This window comes from Xiphophorus hellerii, chromosome 18, assembly GCF_003331165.1.
Source record: "Xiphophorus hellerii strain 12219 chromosome 18, Xiphophorus_hellerii-4.1, whole genome shotgun sequence".
In the NCBI taxonomy this organism is placed as follows: Eukaryota; Metazoa; Chordata; class Actinopteri; order Cyprinodontiformes; family Poeciliidae; genus Xiphophorus; species Xiphophorus hellerii.
Genome location: NC_045689.1, coordinates 24,005,076 through 24,030,222, shown reverse-complemented (window position 1 = coordinate 24,030,222; position 25,147 = coordinate 24,005,076). Strand labels below are relative to the sequence as shown.

Below are 25,147 nucleotides of genomic sequence, written 5' to 3'. Positions count from 1 at the left end.
CTTAAACAGTCCCATTCTTCGGAAAAATTAGATCTAAGTCTGGACTCTGGACTCCTATGTTCAATTCTTAATTGTCAACTGTCTAGCAGAAGGCTAATAGTTTTGTACCAACACTGACTGGCCCAGAGAACTGTTCATGACTAAGCCATCAGTTATACCTGGAGAAACCCAGCACAAAAAAGTCATGATGGCACCACCAGAGGGATTGGTGTTGTGCAGGTCTTTTGCTCCCAAAATACCTTCTAGAATTTTGGCCATGAAGTTCAACACTGTTTTCCTTAGATCAAAATACATCTTGCAAATGTGCTTTCGGTACACTTTGCTAAAGTTCTTTGAAAGAAATGGTCTATGCTGCCACCCTATCCCATAGGTGTTATGGGGTGGGGTGACCAGTTTCTCTCTGTTCACTTGTGAAAACATATTCCTTCAATAGGATGATGACCACGTTCCATGGTACATTTAAAGCCTCATTAATTTTTCTGTGTTTTCCTCTGACTGATGCCTCCTGGCAATGAAAATGCTAGAAGCTGTTTGTAGACTGTGGATTTTGCTTTGAAATATGGCCAAGAAAATGTGAGAAAAACTTTTTAGAAAACGCTGAAAGTTACTTAGGGCTAATGAGACACGCTTTCAAATAACGGATCCAGTTTAACGTGAGCTTAAATGTGGTGGGTGTTAGTGAACACATCCTCAGTTTGTGTCCAACAGCACCCTCTTCTACCGTATCATGTTCAATTCTTATTTTCAATTCTTATTTTCTACCTTTTCCACTATGTTTTTGTCTTTCATTGCACAGGTCAGATTAAAAACAGAGAAAGTTCTAACACATCTGTTTTTCTAACAACACAGTGGCCTGTTATTATGCCAGTGGTGCTTCGATTTTTATGTCCACTGTATGTCTGTTGTGTTTTTAAAACAAGTTATTTGTGCTTCGCTCCTTCATCACAAGGGGTCGGTTTTTGTACACAGGTCAGGCTAGGCTGCCAGCTCACCAGAGAACATTGCCCAGACAGTTTGGACAGCTTGCCCTGTGAGCACTTTGGGCAAATAGGGAGTCAGAGGGAGAAGGGGAGGTGGTGGACTGTGATTGTCAGGGATTGCACAACTGCGAGGAAAGGAATGTGCTCGTCCTATGGGACCCAGAAATATGTCAGCTGCAAAATGCGGAGAAGAGTTGAGGTGGAACAGCAAAAGAAAGAAAGAAAACAAAAAAGATAACAGAAGCTTGCAAGTGGTTCAACAAAAGACGTTTTTCTTCCATGCAATGCCTGCGGCTGTGTTTTGGCACCAATGTGCCTGGCTTCATAAAAGCGCCATTACTGTGGTAATCTCTAAGCAAGGATGAAATTGCTTAGATGGTATTTAACGTTATAAAACAACATGAGAAGGGGAAAAAGAAGGAAAGGAAAGCAAATGGAGGAGAAAGGCCTTTGAAACAGAGACAGGTTGCTCAGTTGAAACTTTGACCCCTGCTAACCGTGCTTTGTGCAATCGGGATCATGCAAATATTGCTAAAAGCCCAGCAAGCAATGTGACGGTAGGTATGTTTTTGTTTTAGCACAAGTTGAACATTGCTTTGCCAGGAAGTCACATTTTATGCCATCAACGCTCGTACTCTCCTACCGATAACATAACAGCTCAATAAAGTTGGTTGTAAAGCCACATAAAGTACAGTTTAATATTAAACTGATTTTAGATCAAGAGTCTAAAAAGGCATATTTCAGGAAGTTCAAGAACTCACAGAGAATGAGGGAGAAAATATTCAGGAGAGGGTTCCAAGTAAGAGACATTAAACATCTGTTTGAGCTCTTGTGCGACTCTGCAGTCATTTCTCCAAAGTACAGCGCCGCTGATATCCTCAGAACATTGAATTATTCATCATTCACTGGCTGAACTTATCAAAGTACCAGGCCCGTCACTGTAATTCTTTTATCAAGTGGAGGACTCTGAGCACAACTCAAGTAATTAGGACTAACCTTTGAGATGATTGATTTTCTAAGGAAGGAAATATTTCCCCTCTCTGCTGCCACTGAAGCTAAATCAGGCTTCAGGTCAGAGTTATCAGGTGAATCCTTTATTGGGTGAAGCATAGGAGGGACGGTTGAATATGTCAGAGAAGGACTAATGTTTGACTTTTGTACGTGTGAATGTCAGCTGTAAAAGAACGGAAGTGGTATGTGTGACCCCTGGGGCCGGGGAGGGAAATGGAACAAAAATATACTCAGTTAGTCCTTTTCTAAACTGCAGATACACTGTATATTACTGTAACAAAGTGAAGGCTCAACCAGAACCAATAACCCAAATCCTATTTGAATTATTACTCACACAGACAAATGTGAAATTTATTTTGTGTGCTTCTGCGCTTTAAATTTACATTAAAGTCAATTTATTCTTTTATGGTGAAAGAAAAAGTTACTCAAACTTTGCTTTTTGGACATTTTTGCTGTTTCAGAACCAAGTCAACATGCTGTCATGCACAGAACAACGAACTCTGCTCTCTATCAGAAAAGCAGTCTGCAAGGTTAATGCATCAACAACAAATCTTTGATGTAATTTGGTGCTAAACCATTCAGTGATTTATAAATTAACAGAAGTATTTTAGAGTCTACTCTCTGAGCTGAGGTGGTGTGCTCTAACTTCCTAGTTTTAGCATAAGCCTTTTGGATCATCTGAAGCTGTCTGATTGATTTCTTTGGGCAGACCTACGAAGACATTGTTGCAATATTTAAACTAAGTATAGAAGCATGGATTTGTTTTTCCAGATCATGCTGGGACATTAGTCCGTCTTTCCTAGAAATGTTCTTTAGATGATAAAAGGGCAGTTTTGACATCCATGCCCTGATTTGTTCTATGCATATATTCAGTGCTTGGATGGGTTCATAGTGGTGACATCGTACTGTAGAGCTGCGTATCACCTGCATTATTACGGCAGCTTATCATTGTCATATTCTGAGCTACTGGGCGCATACATTATAGGGGCTAAAGATGGAGCCTTGGGAAATTCTGAATGGGATTTTTGTCGACTGCAAAGTTACCTATTGGCATAAAAAAGACAAAAAAAAAAGGGAATAGTGTTTTTGAAAAGAACCTCCACTGACTGCATTAAATCCAGAATAGAATTTAAGATTCTCCTTCTCACACACACACACACACACACACACCCACGCACCCACACACACACACACATATATATAAAGTCCTTAATAATGAAACACCATCTTTCATCAGACACCATCTTCCTAACACGACACTTTGCTCTCAGATTGGGTCCCAGAATTTGAGGAAGATGTTTAAGGTTTTAGTGAGGCAGACACTCGATCTACTATAAAGACTAGCCTTAAAACTGTCCTTTTTGATAAAGCTTATGGCTAAAACAGCGATGATGAATTGAAATTACTTCTTTTCTAAAATGCCTTGAGATGACATTTGTTGTGCACTACATATATAATTGAACCAATGACCACAAAACAATAACGATATAGGTGCAGATATGAGAGAGTGAACATCAGAGGGAAAAAAATATTTCATCCCAAAATACAAAACCTGACTAAGATTTGTGGCATAAAGTCAAAGTTATGTAAAAATACAATAAGATAAAATTTCCACGTAGGATTGAGATGACTCTATGGTTTTATTTGTATATGCTTTATTTAAATACCCAAATAATTCCAAGGTCAGATATTATTTAAAATCATTCAGACATCATTAAATTAAAAATAAACCTCTATTTCTGGCCGTTCTGGCCTAAAGTAAATGGCATCCATAATGCTTTTTGTCACATATTGTTGTGTTGGGCTGTAATTGTGGCATCAACCGCTGGGAGGGGAGAGACTCTCTCTGCTTTCTGTGAATCGGAGAGGAGAACGTCCGCCATTATTGGGGAAGCTGAGGGGGAAAAAAATCGGCTCGTACTCAACGTCACGCATTTATCCTGCGAGAGGGGCTTAACATGAGAAAGGAAAACACAGCGCCTCACAACGAGCTGTCCTTACTCTGAAAATAGCGTTGCTGTAAATGACGGCAGAGCTCCCAGTCGGCTTCCATACGGACTCTTTTGTTTTGTTTTGTTTCTTTTTTTTATTTTTTTATTTCAGACACAACAAAGGAAACAATAATTGGTGAAAACAACGTGGTGGTGATCCAAGAAGGGGAAAACACACCGAAACAGCGCTTCCCAACGCCTTCCCCCTTCTTTTTCTCTCTCCTCGCCAGACATTTCCAGCCTATGTGAAAGGACGGGACTTTTTCCTTGTATTTTGGCAAGATTTTCTTTCTCTCTCTCTTTTTTTTTTTTTACTGCTGCTGCTTGTAATCAGAAATGAGTTCTGTTTTTTTCTCCTGAAAGAGAAAGTGCAAATGCTCATGTCTGAAAACTTCAGACTACAGCGGGGGGGATGAGCTCTTAATGTAAGGGGGGGAATGGGCCAGACGGCGTGTTTACTAGAAAAGCGGAAAAAAAGAATCGATGCGAGTGTTTCTGGGGAGTGTTTTGTGTTTTTTTAAAATATATATTTAAGGGAAAGTCTTTCCCCGGCCGTGAGTCGCAGAGGAGCGACATAGAGGAAGAACGGAGTGGACGAGAGCTGGGAAGACAGGATTGCTTGTGGTATGTAGACTCCTCTTTTCCATACATTATCATAGCAATTTAATAAGCCGATATTTTAGGGTGTTTATCGTGTTCTGAGCAGTGCAGCTCGTGTTGGGCTGAGCTCCTGCGAATAAGAAGAGAACTGGGAGTCAACCCCATTCCCCCCCACACACACAGGGCTGGCACGATTTGAAGTCCTTAGTTGTAGCAATAATGATTTCTTTTTTCTAATGATGATGTATGGCTTCATGAAATTCATATTCAGAGCCTCTCTAAGGTATGCTGGTTTCAATATGGAATAGGAAGATTGTACAAATGTGTACCTCAAGCCTTTAAATTGTTTGAATGATTTTGCCAGGCCTGGAGAAACTCTACAACACCATGCATTCATTAAAGGGCAGGACATGATAGCTACAGAGGCATATGTTTGCTACCTAATCTGTACTATCAGGTCTTATTAAATAAAGTGGACTGAGTGTATTTCTGTTCCAAAATTGAATGTCCTTGTAGTACTATAGAGATTGGGAGTAAGCTCCAAGTTGACTTACAGAGATGCATGAAATGGATAGAAATTGCAGCTGTCTGATTTATCCTCAATTGACTCGGATTGAGCGGCAGGTTAAAAACTGACATTTCTATTTGTTCCCCTCCTGGTTCTAAATACATCAAAATGAAGAACTCCCACCATTTATAGTCTGTAAGCTCATTGACCAGCAACCTGTCCTTTGATGGACTTTTTTTGACTTGAATAAGGCCGATCTGTGCTAGGGACGGATGCTTTTGAGAATAAATTGGGTAAATCTTACAGGTCCGTAATTGTCTGTAGGATTCAAAGCTACAACCACTATAAATGAACCTTGCATACGTTTTTCACCTTGCTGTATCAGGTGAAAAAAAGATAATTGTTTCGGCCGGTAAAAGCTGATCGGTGCATTTCTATATTTTCCCTTCTCTGTAGGAGAAATTGCTTTAGTCTTTTCAGATGGCATACACCAATTATGCCTTTTCTAATATTAGGATTGACTAGAACGGAGTCAAGTTAGGAATGATTGCTGTCACAAGCATTTTCTCTTGTATTGCGAGATCATTCACTGATGTGTCACAGTTTTATTTCAACGCAGACTGGTCATCGCTTCTGCAGCCACTCCCTTTCTCTTCGAGTCCCTCTGCTGGACTTGAGTGCTTTTCTTTTTACAAGTGGATGCTGGCTGTGAAATATTCCCCACAGGGTGAGATAACTGTAGCCTGTTTTCAGCATGCAGGGGGACTTTGAGTTGTAGCTGCAGCTACTGCTGTGTCATTGCTTGATAAATGAGGCATTTGCAAAAAAACAGGAACTTTGTCATTTGATTGTCTTTTGTCTGGTGCTATGTGTTGTGGATGGGGCGGCTTGTTCCAGCAAATCTAGTGACTCATTATCCCACATTTGCCCCGGCGTGTTTTGACTGAGTACATTTGATAAGTCTTTTTTTTTATAGATTTAATCCAGGCTTTATTAGGATGACCAAGCAGACTGAGTAAACACATGCGTATATAGATTTTCCCAGAAATATGCTGTTTTTTTTTGTTTTTTTTACTCACAGGTAAATGCATTAGCAGCTGTCAGCTCTCCTGTGCTGTGCTTGATTGGGCCCTTTGCAATGCAGTCACACCTCTCTGGGAAGTCTGTCTTACTCTAATAGTTGTGCCATTTGTTCAGGCAGCGGGCTAGCTAGCCGCATTCACCCCTGACATTCTGCCTCAGGGCTGTGGATTGAGATGGGAGGCTTTGGGTTTTGACCGTGTTCCTGAGATTAGAGGATGCAGACTTGGCTCATCAGGATGTAGGCCAGGGATGCAGAGACATTTTTTTTCTGTTTTGTTTTGCTGAGGTCACTGGATGATAGATCCTGATCTGAACAGGGTGTGGCATTAAATAACAAATTCTCTCTATTTCTTAATATCAGAGTAAGAAAGGTGATTTGTAAAGATGTACAGACTCAAATTTAGTCAGTTTTCCCAGAATCTGCACTGATTGGTGATTAGCTGGTCAATTGATTAAAAAAAACCCCAATATATACACAATAGATACACAATATATCGGCACTAACATCGGTACCAGTCGATATTAGTAATTTTTTGACATATCGGTATCGGTCTGACTAATAAAACTGGGCTGATATTAACAATCAGTAGTTATTTTCATATCGTTGCTATTTGATTCTTGAGAGAGAAGAGAGGAGGATGTTCATATGTTGTTTGCTTAGTCATGTGTCATAGTGATGCTGCGAAGGAATTTTGGGAGTTTAACCGAAGCAGATAAGAAGTGGTGAAGTCAGCAGTGTGGTCATTTTTTTCAAGGTGTCAAAATATATATAATATAACATATATTGTATCGGTAAATATCTGTCATCGGACATAACAGGATGTTGATATCAGCCCAGATTTTCCTATCGGTGCAAAAAACCCACTTTTTCTGTTATTATCAAATCAGAGATCCAAAAATCTGACATTAGGTTTGCTGAATTTATTTTATCAAAGAGTTAGAGAGTTATAATAAACCTCACAGTCACTACTTCCCTGTGTGACTTATCATATTTTGTCCACATTAACCCCCAGCTTTTGTTTACCAGTGCACTGCTGGGTAAATCGCAGGCCGCTTACCTGCTCATTTGCAAATTTCACAACTGTTCCACCTGTCAGCATGAGCTGACTCCATACACCCAGCATGGCAATTTTCCCCACTTGTGAAATTGTGCTTTCATAAATTTTTATCCCCCACTGGTAGTTCAAAGGAGTGGATTATTATTATTATTATTATTATTATTATTATTATTATTATTATTATTATTATTATTATTATTATTTCCTGAAAGTCTGTGTTTGGTGCATAAAAGAAGCTAATTATAGCGGCCAGCTTTGGAGTTCTCTGGACCAGATTACAGTCACTCTCTCCTCTCAATGACCGCCTTGTTTTAGTGTCCGATTATTAGGCAGAGAGAAGTGCATTCTGGGATGATTGTATCTGAATTTCCATTAGAAAGTGTGCCTGCGTCAGTCGAACTGAGGCCTCCTCTGTCCCCGCTGTTTCTGTTCTCTAGCTCATTACAGATTTGCAGATGATTTATAGGACTTCACACAGTTCTCTGCATTAGTCCTTTAAATTAAATGACCGTGAAAATAATTCAAAATTAAACCAGTGATCCAAGTAGATTGGTTTCACTTTGTAACTCAAACTCACCTTACAATCACAACACGTGTATTATATTGGAGCAAAATACATTTCTATTGTGCTGTATACTGTAAATATTTTCTATGTAGTTCTGAAGAAATACTTTAGTTACTATCCAGACGTTTTTTGTAAAATCAGACTTGGTTTAGATGTTGTTTGCCCCCTGTAGAACAGCATGTCATAGTCAGTTCTTTGATTTGCAGGTTTTCCAAAGCAAGCTTCCAAGCACACTTACTTCTGGTGACTTGACATAAGGCTTAATTAAGGTAACTGATCTGAGTTCTTTTGAATAAATCTGGGTTTTTTAAAATTATTGTTGTCAATGCAATACCTCCTTTTTTAGGTGCAAACAAGTGTTTTGTACAGCTGCAACAAATGATTGAGCTGTGCAATGGGACACATATTTGTGCCAGTTAAAGGTCTGAAGACAGTCTTTGCCATTGTTGATGTCGACATCTTCAGTAGCATCCATAGGTTATTAGTTGTCAGTGGTAAACTTTGGCTCAAATGCAACTTAAACATTTATGTGGGAATATGACAAAAGTTGATTATCTCCTCGTTTAAGAATCTGCTTGATTCTTAAACGTGTTGGGATGTCACCAAACCAAGGAGACACAACGCTGAATTAGCATTTTGTTTCTGCAAGAACATTTCAGAAACTTTGGTTTGTAAAATAAATCCTACTGTGGAAATCCACACTTTGTTACATAGTTTAATTTTATTGGGAGTGTACACTTGTTGCAGTGGAGGGAAAAAAAAGCACAGCGCTGCATACTATCTTTTATTTTATCTGTAAGTCACATTTAAATAAGAAAACAACAGTAACAGCATTTGGACTTAGTGTGACCATAGAGATGAAGAACCAGGATGTGAGCCGCAGAGGAATGGTGACCTCTGGAAACGAGCGGCCGTTGTTTTGCCATTTCAGCTCCAATTACACAACAGAGGAACAAGGGGCTGTGGTAATGTGGAAGAGCCATGGAGAGCCTGGGTGCAGGGAATTCTGGGAAGAGCAAGAAAAAGTAAAAGAGTGACACAACAAAGTCGGCTGTCAGTTCGGAGGCAACAAGAGTGAAACAAAGCGCGAGCGAACTGCTGCCAGTTTCTGCTTCAGGCTGTGTCTCTGGTATGCGCCCTTTTGGTGTTTGTGCTCATGGATCGACCAATCAATGTCGGCCATAAGTAACCCTGCTGCTCAGCTATGGCCCAGCCGAATTCCATGAGTCAGCACGTCCGTAGATAAGATGTTATGATTGAGTCTCTGGCAGTGAAATTAGGCCACTGCTCAGAGGTCAAGAGGTTGGACTTGTGCTGCTGTAGTCGCTCACACAAAGTTTGTTTTACCTGCATGCAGCTCCAGCATGTTCTGCAGGTTTAAAGTTCAACCAGGTTGGCAGGTTGCCTTGGGAACTAACTTAAAAAAAGACTTGATACGCTTAAACACACCCTCCATTACACATAATGGGTGTAATAGTGTCTGATTATTTTTGGGATGAGTCAGTGTTTCTGCTTACGGCTTGATATGGTGATAGACTGTACAGAGTGGAGTTCCCACTGAAATTCACCTACGCAAACATTTAAAGATAAATGTGACGATGTCTATAATCTTCAATAACACTGATCAGATTATTATTTTTTTGTTAACCTGATGTTCAAACCCGCTCTTTTTCTGTCAAATTCGGGGCTGATGCTAGCAGAAGGGGGACTCCATGATTTCTTGTTTAACTTTCTCACTGGAGATTCTCGCTGTTGGCGCCCCTGGGCTTCCTGTAGGAAGTCCACCTATGATGCGTGGCTGCGTGGGAGGGAAGAGGTGGGCCAGAAGAAGTGGAGAGCACAGGGTCAAAGGTGAGGAGAGGAGCTGGAAAGGGGCAGCGGTCTGTTTTATTATTCATTCATGTTAGGCCAAAGGGGGGATACTTTTGGGTCATCTGATTCTTGTAAAAGCGATAACTCTCGAATGCCCCAAGGGTCTGCCTTTAATACTGGTGCAACTGATAACTTGGATCCTGTAATTGGCAAGATAGAGGGAAGTGCTAAATTATAAGAAATAAATGCTGTCATAAAAAAGTTGTAGCTAGTAATTAATTATGACACAAATGACTGGTGTTAAGTGATGACCTTTTTAAGCTAAAAGCCTGTCTGCGCTCCGTTCCTCGTTATTATCTCAAGCAGTTTTTGATACTTTTCAACAGATAGAAAAAGGCTGAGCTTCTAAGACTGGACGTTCATTTAAAGATGCGCCAATAAGAGTTCTGTGGCCAATCTCTGCTTTTTGTAAAACTTTAATTTGATTCTATTCAATTTTCTATTCGAGAACCATAATAAAAGATGCAAGGACAGCATTTAAAACTTTATTCCTTTGCCTCTGCTGGAAGTGGGGTTGTTTTATATGTATACTAGACACAGAGGCAATGTCAAGGCGCTTTGTGAGAGAGCTATTTTTTTATTATATGGTTTTGCCAGACCGAATGATTCTAACCTCCCCTGTTATGAATTGTCTTAAAAAGCCACAACAAAAAGAGAGGCACTCCATGTAGCTATAGGAGTTTCCTGAAGTATACATTTATTCAACAAAAACTAAGGTTAAAATCAAAGTTTACAATATGGAATGTGAAAGTCAGTGAGATCAGTGGTGTCAGGTGTGGACGACGGGCCTATATACGTGGAAGTGGAAGTGCTGTAATGTGGAATCAAAATAATCTAGAAAGCAAAAGGCAGCAGCACACCTGAGGAGGAGATCAGAGAGAAGTAAGGAGAAATAGTTTAAATGACTGAAGGCTTAGCAGGCCCTTGGGTGTCCCAAATCAGTAATCAGTGTTGCATCATGGGTAAATGTCCAACCTAACTACAAGGAGTTAGTATGAAAAAGACATCTCTCCATGTGTTTGTCTTACTGGGTGAAAGTCTTGCTCTTGCTCTTTCTATCGCAACATGAATGAATTGTTGGTACATCATGATTTTGATAAAGCTGATTTTTTTTTCCCTCTCATTTTTTCAGTTACTAAAAGATTTCTTGTAGCTTCTGCATTGTTCTCTCATCTGACCTAGCTCACCTGACGTCAGTCAATGGTTGTCATCGTTACTGAGCACAAAGTCCTTTTGGGATTAAACTGTTCTACTGCATCGTGTCGCAGCAAGAGATGTGAACTGTCACCTTGACATTTATCTTTTTTAATGCTAACATCAAGTATGGTGAAAACTTGATTTTAAAACTTGACTATGGTGTGAACGCACAGATGTTTCTCATGTGACTGCCAACACGCCCAGCATGCGGCTTAATCTCAAAAGACACCAGAAGTACTGATTGACAAACAAATTGGGGAGGAAATAGCAGCAGGTTTAATTAGAACTAAACAAAAGCAATTTTCAAGTTGCATAAAGTGACAAGAGCGAGGAATTGTCCAAAATATGTCCAACACTTCAAGTGTGACTAAAAACTTCAGTAAGCCGAATCTTTAGTTTACATTAGTTTAGTTTAAATGACAACAGTTTATTTTAATTCAAATGAAGCACTAAAAAAAACCATTTTTATTCCGAGCAGCAATTCAAGTTAAATATTGTAAATTTTTGCCAAATAAGAGAACAGAATAGAAATAGCTTTTATTGTTCCAGAGAGGGGAAATTCAGGTGTACTACCTCCAACTACAGTAAAGTCATTTAATATCTGAAATGTCTTCCCTTTTCAGAGAGATTACAGCCATTTTTTATTTCAGACTATCATGGTCATCTATGATGCAATTCCTTGTTGTTCAGTTTTTATATGACTTTGATGCAATGTTTTCCAAGTCAGATTTGGATCTGAGTATTTGAAGGATTGAGCAACATGTTACACCTTGCCCAAAAGTAGACGGAGAAAGAAGAAAACAGCTTAAAAACAACTTATTGTTGTTCATCAGGTTCACAAATCAAGGTTAAAAATAAGATCACACACATATGGTGGGTTAAGTTACTACATTGCCAGTGTACCAGATCAGTGGTCCGATGAACAAGACTACTGAATGCTTGTCAACAAGACAATTACTGTCTTGCTGACAAGGACTCGGTAGACAAGTTATATTCCTACTACTGGCATGTTGGTCTGGAAAAATTTAATGCCCACAAGAATGTCAGGAAATGCTGTTTTACAGCATAATATTGCCTCAAGATGAGATGATTAAAACTGTTTGATGTCGCGTCGTTTTACGACATCTAAACCAAGGAACTAAAAGCTAACTTTAACTTCTGGTGACATACTTATGCGTGCAAAGACATCAATATGATTTATCATGTTTGTGAACCACAGCCTTGTCTTTGACCAGAATCAGCTTTTGTGGTACACCATAAATACACTTGACTATTAAGAGTGTTGATATACTTGGATGTAATCTCAAACCTGATTTATTGGCAGAGGCATAAAGCAACGGGACAGTAATGCTTGTTTCTATCTGTAATGAGGACAGTTGGACAACAGCCCGCCTGTTTATAACCACCCTGATCAGGAAAGAAATGTGCCTCATCGACAGGAATGGAGTCTTCTAAGTTGCTGGTAGTCAGTCAGTCAGTAAATTACTTTCTGTTTACTAAACACTTTGTGCATGCTTGCTGCTCTGAATCATGTCAGGTGAGCACACACCTAATTTCCGTTTTCATAGATCTAGTTGTAGTTATGTTTTGGCATCCGACCTACCGCTTCAGTAAGGTTCAATGCCTATTGTTTTCTGTAAGCAGAAAGTCACATATCTGTGGTTTTATTATTGTGTATATATAAGCAAGCAAAAGTTTGAGATTATCTTAACATTTGTGAAAATGGCGAAAAGAGACTTCTAAACAACAGCTTGGGTGTGTCTTTCTGACACACCCAAGCTGTGGAGTTGGACAGCCTGTAAGCTGTTTGTCCAGTATAATGGTTTGTATTTGAACAAAAAAAACTGAGATATTCACCTATTCTCAAATCTGCTTGGTAAAAATCATAACTGACAGCAACAATGTCAAACAGAGCTGCTGTTTGGCTCCAAAATGCAGCGTAAATATTAGAAACCATAGTCAGATTAAAACATGGCACAGCATTTGTCAAATAATCAACAAAAGATATTTAAAGGTGATATGTTTACTGGTTGTTATAGTAAGATATGCACATTGGGAGGTATGAGTTTGTCATAGTATTGGAACATTATGTAAAATAATATACGTTTCTGGGTATAATGTCAGACTAAAACAATAGATCTACCAGATTATTAGGTAAGATAAGATATGAGAACGCTAAATATACTTTAGCAATATTTCTGGGAAAATGGACAATTCCCACTTATAAGCATTTTAAGTTGGTCCTCATGCCAAAAGAAAAGAAAGCATGAAAATGCTCACTTTTATATTTTTTCAGAACAGTTTTACAAACATAAAGCTTTCCACCCTAATCAGCCAGACCAGTCTGTCATCCGGTCTGCACGGCGTTCTCCAGCTTGGTCGCACGTGGTTGTGGAATATTCTCCTACCAGCATTTGTTACAAATCTGTCAGTCTAGCAACCTTGGTCTCCCTGACGTGAACAGCACACCCAGGCTGATGCCACGAGGGTTCAGTAGGGCTCGGGTCGGGCTTTGACCTTTTGGAGGATAGTTTGCACTACAAGAGTGGAGATATGGGATTTCCACTTATGGCAGAATCTCGTTGTTTTGTCTCCCTGCTCTGAGATCGTCTCCAGTGATTACAATCCTTGTTTTTCCAGTGAGGGAGATGCTGTACGATATCATCACATTGTCCCCCGCAAAAAAACAAAACAAAAACAGTTTGGCATTGAAAGAGTGAATTTGATATGGTTTTTATGGGTGAGGATCAAATATTTGTATAACATTGGCCTCATTTGAGTGTAAATAAATAGACTTTCAGATGGTATAAGTTTTATTGCAAAGAATAACTCCAACATTAACATTTGTATGTTGTCATGTCATGCAATGTCCGATACTGATCTAAAATATTTTTTTGGTCCTTTCCTGTGGATAATTTCTTTGTGGCTTTTAAAATTAAACCGGTTATAAGAACAGTATTCGATACTTTTGTTAATATTGACACTGTTTGCGCTTGAAGTTTACTTGTCCTTTGTCTTGATTGTTTATTAGTCTGTCCCTCCGTGGATTTTGACTCTGTCATTGGACGTGTACTCGCTCACCTGCAGTGCTCAGATGGAGAAGGGAGAGGTGGAGACTGTGAGTCACAGGGGTGTTCTGCTTCAAACGTATTCTAATTAAAGTTGGCAGCTTTAATCACAGAGCGATTTGCATCCGAGAAAAGGGGGAGACAACAGAAGTGGAGCGGAAAGGGATGGAGAAAAGGTTCTGTGGGCACAACCGCAAGCCCCTCTTGAGAGTAGAGCTTCTGACTTCTCCTGAACTTCCCACCAACTTCATTGATCACTTGGTCTCACCCCTGCGCCTGTTTTCCTCTTCTCATGTTGTTTATCTGTCGCTTAATTTATTTTTTTTTTCGGTTCACTTCTGTTCCCAGCTTCAGTTTGTTTTTTTGGGGGTTTTTTTTTGTTGTCCTTGTGGAGCAGGGCTGAGCCGAGTTGTCTTTAAGGATGGAGGAAGGGCACCACCTTGTCATTAGATGTTAGCTTCACATGCCGCTGGAGGAGGATCTGCCCACCTGTTTGGCATCTCCCCAGCGAACAGGTGCTGACACAGTCTCTTTTATTTTAGGACGCGGTTTACAACTTTTGGATTAGGTATTCCTCAGTCGTAGCTTGCTGCAGGCATTCTGACACGAGGTTGTGGTTATCTAGCTGCTAGTGTTTAGTATTCCAGTTAGCTGTAACTCGACTTTGGACGTTTGAGAATTGATGCAGGACGTGGTTTGTCGTCATGTTCAGTCATGAGGGCAGAAATAATCGGTGTTAAAGATTATGGCTCCTCAATACACAAACAATGTAGGCATCCTCATAACTGTCAAGAGCCGTTCTGCGTTGTTGGCAGCTGTGTGACAGTGGGCGTCATTACCCCTTTGAGGTGAGACGATAAGGTGGCTGTTCATAGCCGTTTGTTATCACAGGCAGCGGGCCCCTGACACCTTCACGTCCCTTATCTGGCTTCGTCCAAGCATCTGGTCCGAGCTCTGGCTCCGGCAGGCCCAGGGGTTGATGAGTAAGCGGTGCTCCACCAGCGGCCGGGCCAGGGCCCATGCCGTTATCGATCGCTGTGCTGGCGCTTGTCATCCAGCCACCACTTAGCTAATGATGTCCAAGCCATTGTCTCACAGCTTGGAAAATGGCCACAAAAAAGAAAGCGGTGGGCGTTTGACGCGGTGGCACGAGAGGGAAAGATGGATATGAAAGATAACAGTGAGACACCTAAAGTAGACTGGGCTTTGTAAAACCTTTTTACTGCAGTCATCCATTTATTGTTAATATTATTATTATTACTTTTACAGTTTCTGTACTTTCAGTTTCCAGGGTTACCTCACAGTTTTTTAAAAAAAATGTGCAAAATAATGTCATTTTCTGGGTTCTTTTTACGTGTCTGAATATGTTTTTAAAAATTTTGGGAGGTTCTAGGATATCGTCTAAAGATAAATTTTTATATTATCTTCAAATAACTTGTCCAAACAAGTAGTACTTTTTAAATTGAACTTCTACATCAAACCTGTAGTGAAATACTTTTGCTATCAGAAATGTTACTAAATAATTCACTCAGTTTTATGTGTAATTGGGGACATAGTCCGGGTTTTGCATACAGGGTAAATGCTGAACAAGGTTAAAATATGTATTGTAAATTCCCAGGTCAATTCTGTGTTGACACATTAAGACATTCCCTGGATGTGATCATTTGAGTCCAGCACAGTATGGAGTTTTAAAATGGCAGACCTGCTGCCTCCTCCCATTTTTGTTGTGCTTTGGCTGTGTTTGTTGTGCTGCCGTCTGGTCCATCTGTATGCTAGAAAGATGGATCACTGTTTCGGCCTGTCTCTGTGATAGCCATATCCTGACCTTGTTACTGTAATTATTAGTACTGCTGGGCAAATACAATCTTTGTTTATGCTATAAAAAAAAAAAGCTTCTTAGTCACGAATTGGCTGGAATGCAGACTGTAGGAAAATAAAGGGTTTCATCATTTACAGTGCTGTGAAAAATGTTGAGGAATCTTAGATGGATTTAAAAAACATCTCTTTGGTCCAGATTTTTGTCTGTATAATGTTTAAACCAAGCTTTAAAAAGCACCAGTTACATTTTTGTGTCATGTCATGCAGAGACGCAACCATCAAGCTTTTCTTGGCTGATGCCAATTATTTGTTTTCTCTGAGGTCAGATCTGCTGATTTGGATTTTGACCAAACCCATTTTTTCCCCCCATATTTACAAGGACAATACCATATAAGACAAACTATGTGTTGTGGGTCATTTGACAGAGGAAAACAGAGGATTTGATAGAAAAAAAAGAAAGCATTACATCATCATTTCCATTTGTGCTTCAAATGTCTTTGTCGAACCAAAAAACGGCGCATGACGCGCTTAAGGGCCCCAAAATGGGAGGTGGTTTGGTTGTGATGCAATTGATGAACATGAAAAAATTTACATTTTCAATATTATATCTGTCCATCAGATCCCATTCTGGAAAAAATGGTTGATTTCAGATAATTTTTTTTTAGCTTTTGGGATTTTTATTTTGACTATTGGAAGCCATTTTATACATACAAGTTTTAAGTAAACAAAGTTTTTTTAGAAAATGCTGCATATTTCTGCCATGCCTTTTTTGAGGACTGTAAATATGTTTTTCTGGCTTTCATTTTGGCTCAGGGGAGGGATGTGGGTATTTTTTATTTAAAAAATTTTTTTTTTTTTACTTTCTCAGTGCCAGAGTTTTCCAGGATGCTGTCGTGGCCCCAAGGTCCATAGCACTTATGTCAGAGTTCATTTCCTGTTGCAGTGTTCCAGCCGCTCCTGAGGATCCACCATTTCCTAATCTCTCCTGATGAAGAGTGAAATGCGTAAATTTAAAACTCTGAATCCATCTGCGATGGGGGTTGGTATCAGCTGACTCAAGCAGAGCTGTAGAATAAGATGAAACTTGCAAATAAAAAAAAATTCCCAGAAATTCCCCCGAGATATGAAACTCTGCGATCCAGGAATTTTCACAATGAGTAAACTTTCCTCTTAGTCAAGGTTACAGCCTGCAAGACACGGCACAAGTTTGCTGCTGTAATGGTTCATGAGTCAGAGCAGTGACATAGCTCAAACTTCAAAATGGGGAAAAGTTTGACGTCTTGCTCGTGTTTGTCTTTCTAATAGTACTCTGACCAACCCACTGTTGGTTGCTAAACTCCACAAATACCACAACCCTGAGTCTGCACAAGTCCAGGCTCTCCCTTTTTTGTATCTTTGCTGACTTCCATTTATGCCCTAACTCCAGAAGATAAAATTAAGAAAAACACAGGCTAAAAAATGTAAACATTGCTCGGAGCTGTTTTTTGGTTGGAAGGTTATTCAGAGAGACGACGACCTCACCACGCCGCGGCTCGTATTAGTCACAGCCGTTGGAGATATTTGAATGCAGCTCTTTTACCCAATGAGGGAAAAGGTCGCTGGGAATGCAGTCTGTCAGGTCAGGATGAACTGAGTTTGCCTCATCTTAACAACATGTGATGGCTACAAAAAGAACAAAGGCTGTGAAAGGTGAGCTTTTAGCTAAGCACATCTTTAAACCTTGAACATCAAGACACTAATAAAAATACAGTAAAATGTGTGCTAAAGGAGATTTAGCGAAGAGAGTTCAGGGTATGCTTTAAGACGTAGAGTTTACATTTTACATGCAAAGTTGGAGTGCAAATTTTGAAATAAATCAAATATTTTGTTTATATTTTTGAGCAGAAGTAGATATGCTGTGTTTATAAAAAAAAAAGAAGCTCTCAAGGCAGCTGCAGTTCTAGACAAAAATTACCAGATGTCTGAAAGGGACCAGTTTTGTTTTTCATGGAGGCACAAAACAAAAGACTGCAGCATAAAAACCAAAACAAAAAACAGGCAATATTTCATTGTTTAAGATATATTAAGTGAGCCAATGAGCCACTTGCAGGCTGCAGATCCATGAACTTTAGCATTGGAAACTATTAGCATTGGAAACTATGAGCCTGTATCAATATGACTGGAGCTAAAAGTTTAACACCTCAATTTTTAATTCACTGTTAAAATAAAACTGTGAGTGTAAAAAATGCAAGGGACTGATTACTCACGGTTTCTGTACAAGTTAAGCATGTGCTACCATAGTAATAAGGAAATTCTTAGAAATGGACAATAAACCAGAAGGACTCAGTTTTTATGCAATAATGACTGAAACTATTTCAATTCTGTTTTTGTAGACTGCAGACAGATACTAATATACTAACTGACTCACATTAAATGTGCACACAGAAAAATATAGGCTTTATCATCCAATTGTAATCCATTATTCTTAGATTTTAAAAAAAGTAATTATGATTAATACAAAGTTTTGCATTGGTTCCTTTTAATGCAGTTGTCTTCATTTTATAATAATTTTAGTCGTAGTAGTCCGTGTTTTCATTCAGTATTTGCATTACACAACATTTTCAATAAATTTATTTTAAAATGAACATAAATATGGAGAAGTTGGTCAGGTTAAGAGAGGAAATGACCTTTGAAAAGTCTGTAGAAATCTCCTAGAGGCACAGTTTACTTGATTTAAACAAGGCGAAAACAAAACAATAAATCCATATTGTTTTATTTTGCTTTCAGCCTACATTTTTTGATATTTTCTGTTCCAGTAAGTAAGCTTTTGATAGAAATCTTCACGTTTACCATTTTAATTCTTCAATGTTTGTTGTATGCAGCACATACCGATAACACTGGAAAATCCTCTACACCAGAAAACAACAGCATTTGTGATACTGTGCAGAACTCACTGTATTTTTTTTCTGATAACTTTTTGAGCAAAACCAGACATGATTTCAAGACATGGGTAGGACATTTGATTGCTGTGAAGTTTTTCAAAGCCATCCTTTGTAGAAGTCTGTCATGAAAGAGCTTGCCATTAGTATTCGCTGTATGGGTTTACTGTGAGCAGAAGCTCTACATTGATACTAAAACATCCCTACAGGCCATTAACTCCTGTTATTTCTACCTCCTGCTATGTCTATCCAAATATTGAAAATGCTGGTGTGTAAGATCAAATGTCTCCAAGTTATTTAAGGTTATAAACAATGTAGTTTGTTAGAAAATATGCATAATAAAGTAATAATCACCAACATAGTTGTTGGTGTAATGCTATCAGTTCGGTTGTCTCTTTTTATTGACGATATTTCTTGTACGTGTTCTGGTGTGTAAAATAAGCGTAAGAAGTGTCAGAGAGTAGCATAGCCTGCTCCAGAACCAGAACTCAAGGTAAAACACTCGAACATGCTTACTGTCAGACTTTAAGCAACTCTGTTTCAACATACTTGTACAATATTTCAGCGTATGCCACTGAACTATGTAAATATCTCCCTCCCTCTGGTTCCAGGGTGAGTGTTTGACCATAGAGAATCAGGTTCTAGGAAATTGTGCAATCCTAGGAGTATTCAGCTTTTCGACCACAGAGTGGAGCCTTCAACCATGGCCTCGCCTCTTCCTATCTCCCTTGCTGTAGGGCTGCTCCTGCTTGGAGGTCAAAGTTGACAGGAGACATGGGTCAGTGATGTCATCCCACTCCTCAGAGGATTTAGGGAGTCATTGTAGATCTTGCAAGGTTATGCTGATATGCAGGTCCCTGTTGAAAAAGAATTTTAGAGGTTTTTATCTGGTTAAATGAAGGTTATTGTTATTATGTGTCTTTTTCAAACTGGGAAACGGTTGCAATTGTGGCAGAGAGCGAAGGAATGACTTGAAGTTGTTCTGTTTTTTTTTTTGTTTTTGTCTTACGTCACTCTTCTAGTGGGAGACACCGGATGTCGATGGTTAGGACATGCGCATAAATCATCGGGACAATCTGGTAAGCCGCAAGCATGGCAGGTTTAAATTTAGATTATGATTCATTTCTTTTTCTACAGTAATTCTGGAAAGTTTCTGTTTTTGCTACATAGTCATGTAGAATTTGAAATGTTTTAATTCCCAAGAAGGCTTTGGTCTACGCTGGGCGGTAAGAGGGTGTGAAATGCTAAGAGTTACTGAAGAGCAAAGGGAGGAGTAGACACTTTATGAACTGGTTTGTTTTGATCACAGCTATGGAATAACATCACTTTATATACATGTTGCAGTTTATGATATGACACTCCCTTCAGTGTGTTTTGAATTTTAGTTGGCAAACCTTAGTTTACCCTCACAAATCAAATGTGTCTCCTAACTTGTACTTATTGTATTTCGTCTTTCTCGTTTTCTTTCTTTCCTGGTTTTAAATTCATTTGGGAAACATGGCTGGTATTAAGACCGTTAAAAAAATATAGGCATTGATTTTGAGTAGCTTTAGATGCCATTTGAAATGAGGTTTGTATATTAAAGTATTGAAGAACAGTGAAAGAGAAAGATTACAACATCACATGGTAAAAAACGAGCGCTGTAGTGGTACATACATGTCTGTTCAGTATAAATTTGGCTCAACAGAAAAAAGAAGCAAAACAAATGACAAATTTGAGATCTCTTTTCTCTTATTATAATCAGGAAGTATCCCTCTCTATAGGGAAGTTCCAACAGATTATGTGTAGCAAGGTAGACATTTTCTACAGGTGACTTTGTTTTATTTTTATTTTTATTTATCTAATGTAAACTAAACACTGCCCCATAGGTTTGGCATATTTTTTATAGTGAAAATAGTTGAATTGTTGGAGTTTGTTGGAAAGAATTTAGACTTAATACATCATCTGAGGCATTACAGTATTGCCTCAGATGAATAACGTATTCATGTGAGGCTGAATAACGTCTCCTTTAGATCAGGACTTTTTTGTCTTTGATCCGTTTAAGAATAGAAGCATTACAGGATCTTGTATGGGTGAAAACCTGATAGTTTTAAGGTAAAGAAAAGGCTGAATTTCTAATGTTTCTCAAGAAGGGCATTTTGGATTCTGCAACTTTAGGTTTTCTTAGTGGATATATTTTATCCCAACTAGAGCACTCACTTTCAGTTTTTGGCCTGCTGCTTTGCAATTATGTTGTTGGTTTAACCCAAGTAGAAACCTCACTGGTTCTGGGTCTTTAAACATGGAAGTCACTAAAGTTTAATCACCATGGCCTGAAAGGTTGTTCATTCTCAACCAGTAGTAGCACCAGTTTTAATTTCCTTGACCCTGTCTCTTAGCAGGTTACGGCTTTTGGTCAAGGGCTATAGCCATTTTTATTGGAGGGGCTACAAATTGAGTTTTGCACAAGTGTGGGTTGTTACTTGTGGGGCTCCCTGTCAGTGCACCCCGGTGGACGGTTCGCGCTGCTTGCACAGCTGTGGCACACACTCTGACTCTACAGTGTGGAAAGTGAGATGTATGCAGGCAGAGAAAGTGGGCTTGGAGAATGATTGAACCAGCAGAACAGAGGAATGCTGCAATGGCCTTTGGGGTAGAAAAGCAACTGCAACACAGAAAAGAAGGACAAGCAAGTGCAGAGGAAACGAGCAGAAAACCGATTATAAAAGACAAATCCCCGGCTCTTCCAACCAGATGGAGTTAACCGCTGTATCCTGAGGGCGAGAAATCGCAACAGCATTAGCTCCGGCTCGAATCGGATCTCTTCCATGTTTTCTATGCACACGTGAGTGAGTGTCTTGGTGCATGCGCTCGCCTTAAATTCACAAGACAGGAAATTTTTCCTTCTGGCCTCCTCCTTCCTCTCTTCGTTCTTCACCCCGTTCACGCCGCTTGCCGCTGATTGGCTGGAGGGAAAGCAAGGGATGAGGTTTTGTCGTCTAATCTGGCAGCAGATCACTACTGATGGGCCTCTGTAGAATGGCTTTAGTAAATTACTGTTCCAGGGCTGGATAAATCCCGTCTATCAGATAGCAGCTCTGCCTTCAGCTCTCCCTCTGTTTCTGGTCTGACTGTCTTTCTGTTCAACACGTCGCTCAGGCGCTGACTTTATCTTTTTATCGCTTCTTCTCTACAACGATTGACCACATTGGTTTCTTATGCGTTTTACAATCTGAATACCTCGAGCTGTCCTCATTTGTATTTCTGCAGATTATTCTTGTGTTTCTTTGCCTGTGGACCTTTACACCTGAAGTAAATTAGATGAGCTTCTGTCCGAAAGAGAGAGAAAGTGGATTTCTATCCTAAGGCGATTGACATCAGCAGATTACGGTCTCTGTGAGAACAGTTCCCCCCCCCCCCCCCCATCTCCTGCCGTGTTTACGGTTCTGAGCGAGGCCATCTTGCCTCTGAAATCGCACATGAGATAATTCTCTACATCCTGCCTTAATACCTAGAAAAGGTTGTTTGTGGATTAGCTGGAATTGTTTGACGCATAGTACTAGTCTTAGTTGACAGCGTGCTGCTGTCACAGAGGCGATAACAGGAACGCAGAAGACGCTGGATGGAGACATGGGAGTGTTTTTTCTTTTTCTTTTTTTTATTATAACTTACTTCAAAGTAACCCACTGTGTGGGTGCAATTTTGCCTGAGGTAGAGTCATGCTGGTTTGCTTACAAAATCAAGTCGATCCAAACTCCATCTGACCTCCTGTGTCTTACTGCAACTCCCTGTGTCTCCACCTCGAACTTCCAGTGTTGTGGCTTCGCGTTGACATATGGCAGCCAGGCTTGTCTGATGTCAAACAATGCTGCTATTCTGGACAAATAACAGGTGGTGTATATGAAGAGGAAGTGGCCAGGTCACACTGGGTATTTTTAAATGATGTAAGGGGTTGCCTATCAAAAGCAGGCAATAAGATTTGTTGGTTTAAGGTTTGTGCGAGCCTGGGCATTTGCAAAGAACAAAAAAAGCTTTTATTTAGAACTTGTAGCTGAGAAATAATCCTGCTGCTTTGGCTGTTTTACCACCAGCCCAATTGCCAAAACTGTGTGCTAACAGGGATCTTTGAAAAGGAACAAAAAGAGAAGCCATTTAGATTTACGCAGTTGATCCAAACTTTGGAGCTGACATCAGTGAGATGGCGCCTTAAATTCAGATGTATGATTAAATAGAAGCACATCTCTGGTTCTGGTTCTGATAAATCTGTTTTAAAAGTGTAGTTTACTCATAAAATAATAAGTCTGTAAATTAAAATTTCATCCAACTACTAGTTTGTACTATTTCTTTGTCCAAAAATAACAAATTTCACATGTTACATTCAGGTTTTGGTGCAACTTATTGTCTGCGCTGTTAATTAAAAGTTACCCCCTGTAATTACCCTGACCTTTTTGGTGTAACCTGGATGTCCAGCTTAGGGATCTGAATTAGGCCTGCTGTTGTTGGCTGGTTAATTATATCATCTGACTCTCTGACAGGCTGCGTGGTCCACATATGGCAGTTGTAGTGTTAACACTAATTTAATTGAACATCTCAGGAGGAGTTCTGTGTGTTGAGCCCCACCCTTTGTTGTCAACCCTTTGCATCCTGCGATGAAGCATCTGCCTGCATTTCTGCCTGCCAGACATGCTCACTGCTAATGTTGCAGTTGCCTTCTATCCAGCTCACGCTGATGTCAAATCCTCTAATCTCCCCAGCATAAAGGCTATGCGAGGGAATTTATGTTAGCCTGCCACGGCAATAAAAGGAGGAGCGGAGAATCGTTTGAGCAGGTTGACAGATAAGGCTCTTGTGCTTTCTGTGTGGTGCATTTTAAGCCATGTTAAGCTGCTTAATTAGACATAATCTACAGACCCCAGACTGAGGCAGAACTAATGAAGTTAAAAGACTCAAATCCCATCCTACCATCACACTCTCCTCCATGCCACACCATCACTCGTGCCTCTCCGTCTTATCACCGCGCCTGCCACGGCACTCACTCCTCCTCGCAGCACACTTTGAACTTACCATCCCACTCTTTCCTTTTAGCGCCGCTAATGTCTCTCATCACACCCAAACAGTCGGCCGGGCCAACATGACAACCTCAAGAGGCAAGGCGGAAATTTCTCAATCTGTATATTCATCAGTTTAGTAGCCACTCTTTTGTTGAAAGTGGGTTCTTTTTTTAGAGCGGTGAGTTGTTTGAAGCAGCACAGAGAAGGTTGAAGCTGCAACAGAGGTCTTGGTAGGTTCTTGATGTGCATTAAAAATTGTCATGTCACAGAGCGGTTAATTGTGAGCATTATCTCTGTGTTTCAGGGACTTGTAGTCCTAGCTGGAGGCTAGATATTTTAAAAGAACAACATGCCCAAGACAAAGGATTGTGGAAGTACTGCCCGGTCCTCGTTGTAATCTAATTTAGATACTCTCTAGATGCTTCGGGTGTGCTGGCTTCTTTCAAACTGCAGCAGGGCTTCTTGCTTTAAGCAATATAAGAAAAAAAGGCAAATTTGCTACAAAACGATAAAGAAAATCAATTGTTGAAATGCTTAAATGTCTTTAATTCGTGCGGTAGTTCAAATTAAAATCAACGAATGCATGAGTTCGCTCTGTTTGATTAAATAAAGGCTTTAAGCTGCACAACTGCCATATCAGTGCCTACAAGATCGCAATCACAGGTGTCTCCATGGATTCAAAATTTGGTAGAAAACTATATTTTAAGTGCAGTACATGTAATACTAAATACTAAACTGTTCTTGTTAAATAGACATCAAGGAAACCTTGATGAGACACTTTTTGTATATATTCTCAGTGGCTGAGATGCAAAAGCTCAGAGATTGATGAGGATAATGAGAAAAAGAAACAGAAATAAAAATGTGGGTTTGGCATAATTGATGGTGTCACAATAGTATTTGGTAATTTTCTCATTTATGTTTTTGAGACATGAGTTTGCATTATTTCTACCGGGAAAAGAGTTGAGTTAGTAATCTTCACCTCTAAACAGATGGAGTGTGATCAACAATAACATGTAAAGCTTTGTGAATCAAAAACAGTTTTTTTAAAGCATTTTATATAGTTATTCAGTCCAGGTTTAACATAAGTACAAACATCGCTAAAATGTTATCCGATTAGCAACCATTGTTCAGTCTATAAACATACATGAACATTAATGTGCAGTAATTAGTGAAAATAAGAATCTGATGAGTAAAACACATTAGCAGTAATTGATTCTGCTGAGTAACTCAGACAGCGCTGCTCTGCACATGTCAGACTTCAGCTTGAATGAATCCTAAAAAAATATATATATTCGGATAAAACTGTTGCTCTTGGTGTGTTTCCACATGCCGAGCATTAGCCGATTTCGATGACTGGTGAATTTTTTCGTCTTAGCTGCTGTAGGAACCAGGTTTCATTCAAGACAGTCCTGTGAAGCGAGGAGCTTCTTCTCAGGGTTACAAACTCA

At 39.6% G+C, this 25,147-nt stretch overlaps 1 protein-coding gene across 1 annotated transcript in view; it reads left to right on the top strand.

Annotated features, from left to right (window-relative positions):
* Nucleotides 1-3,847: 3,847 nt before the first annotated feature.
* arhgap35a (Rho GTPase activating protein 35a) overlaps nt 3,848-25,147 on the top strand; it is an 82,448-nt gene continuing 61,148 nt past the window's right edge. The window contains exon 1 of the mRNA XM_032590409.1: nt 3,848-4,606. The gene's annotated coding sequence lies outside the window, so the exon portion shown is untranslated. The remainder of the gene's footprint in view (nt 4,607-25,147) is intronic.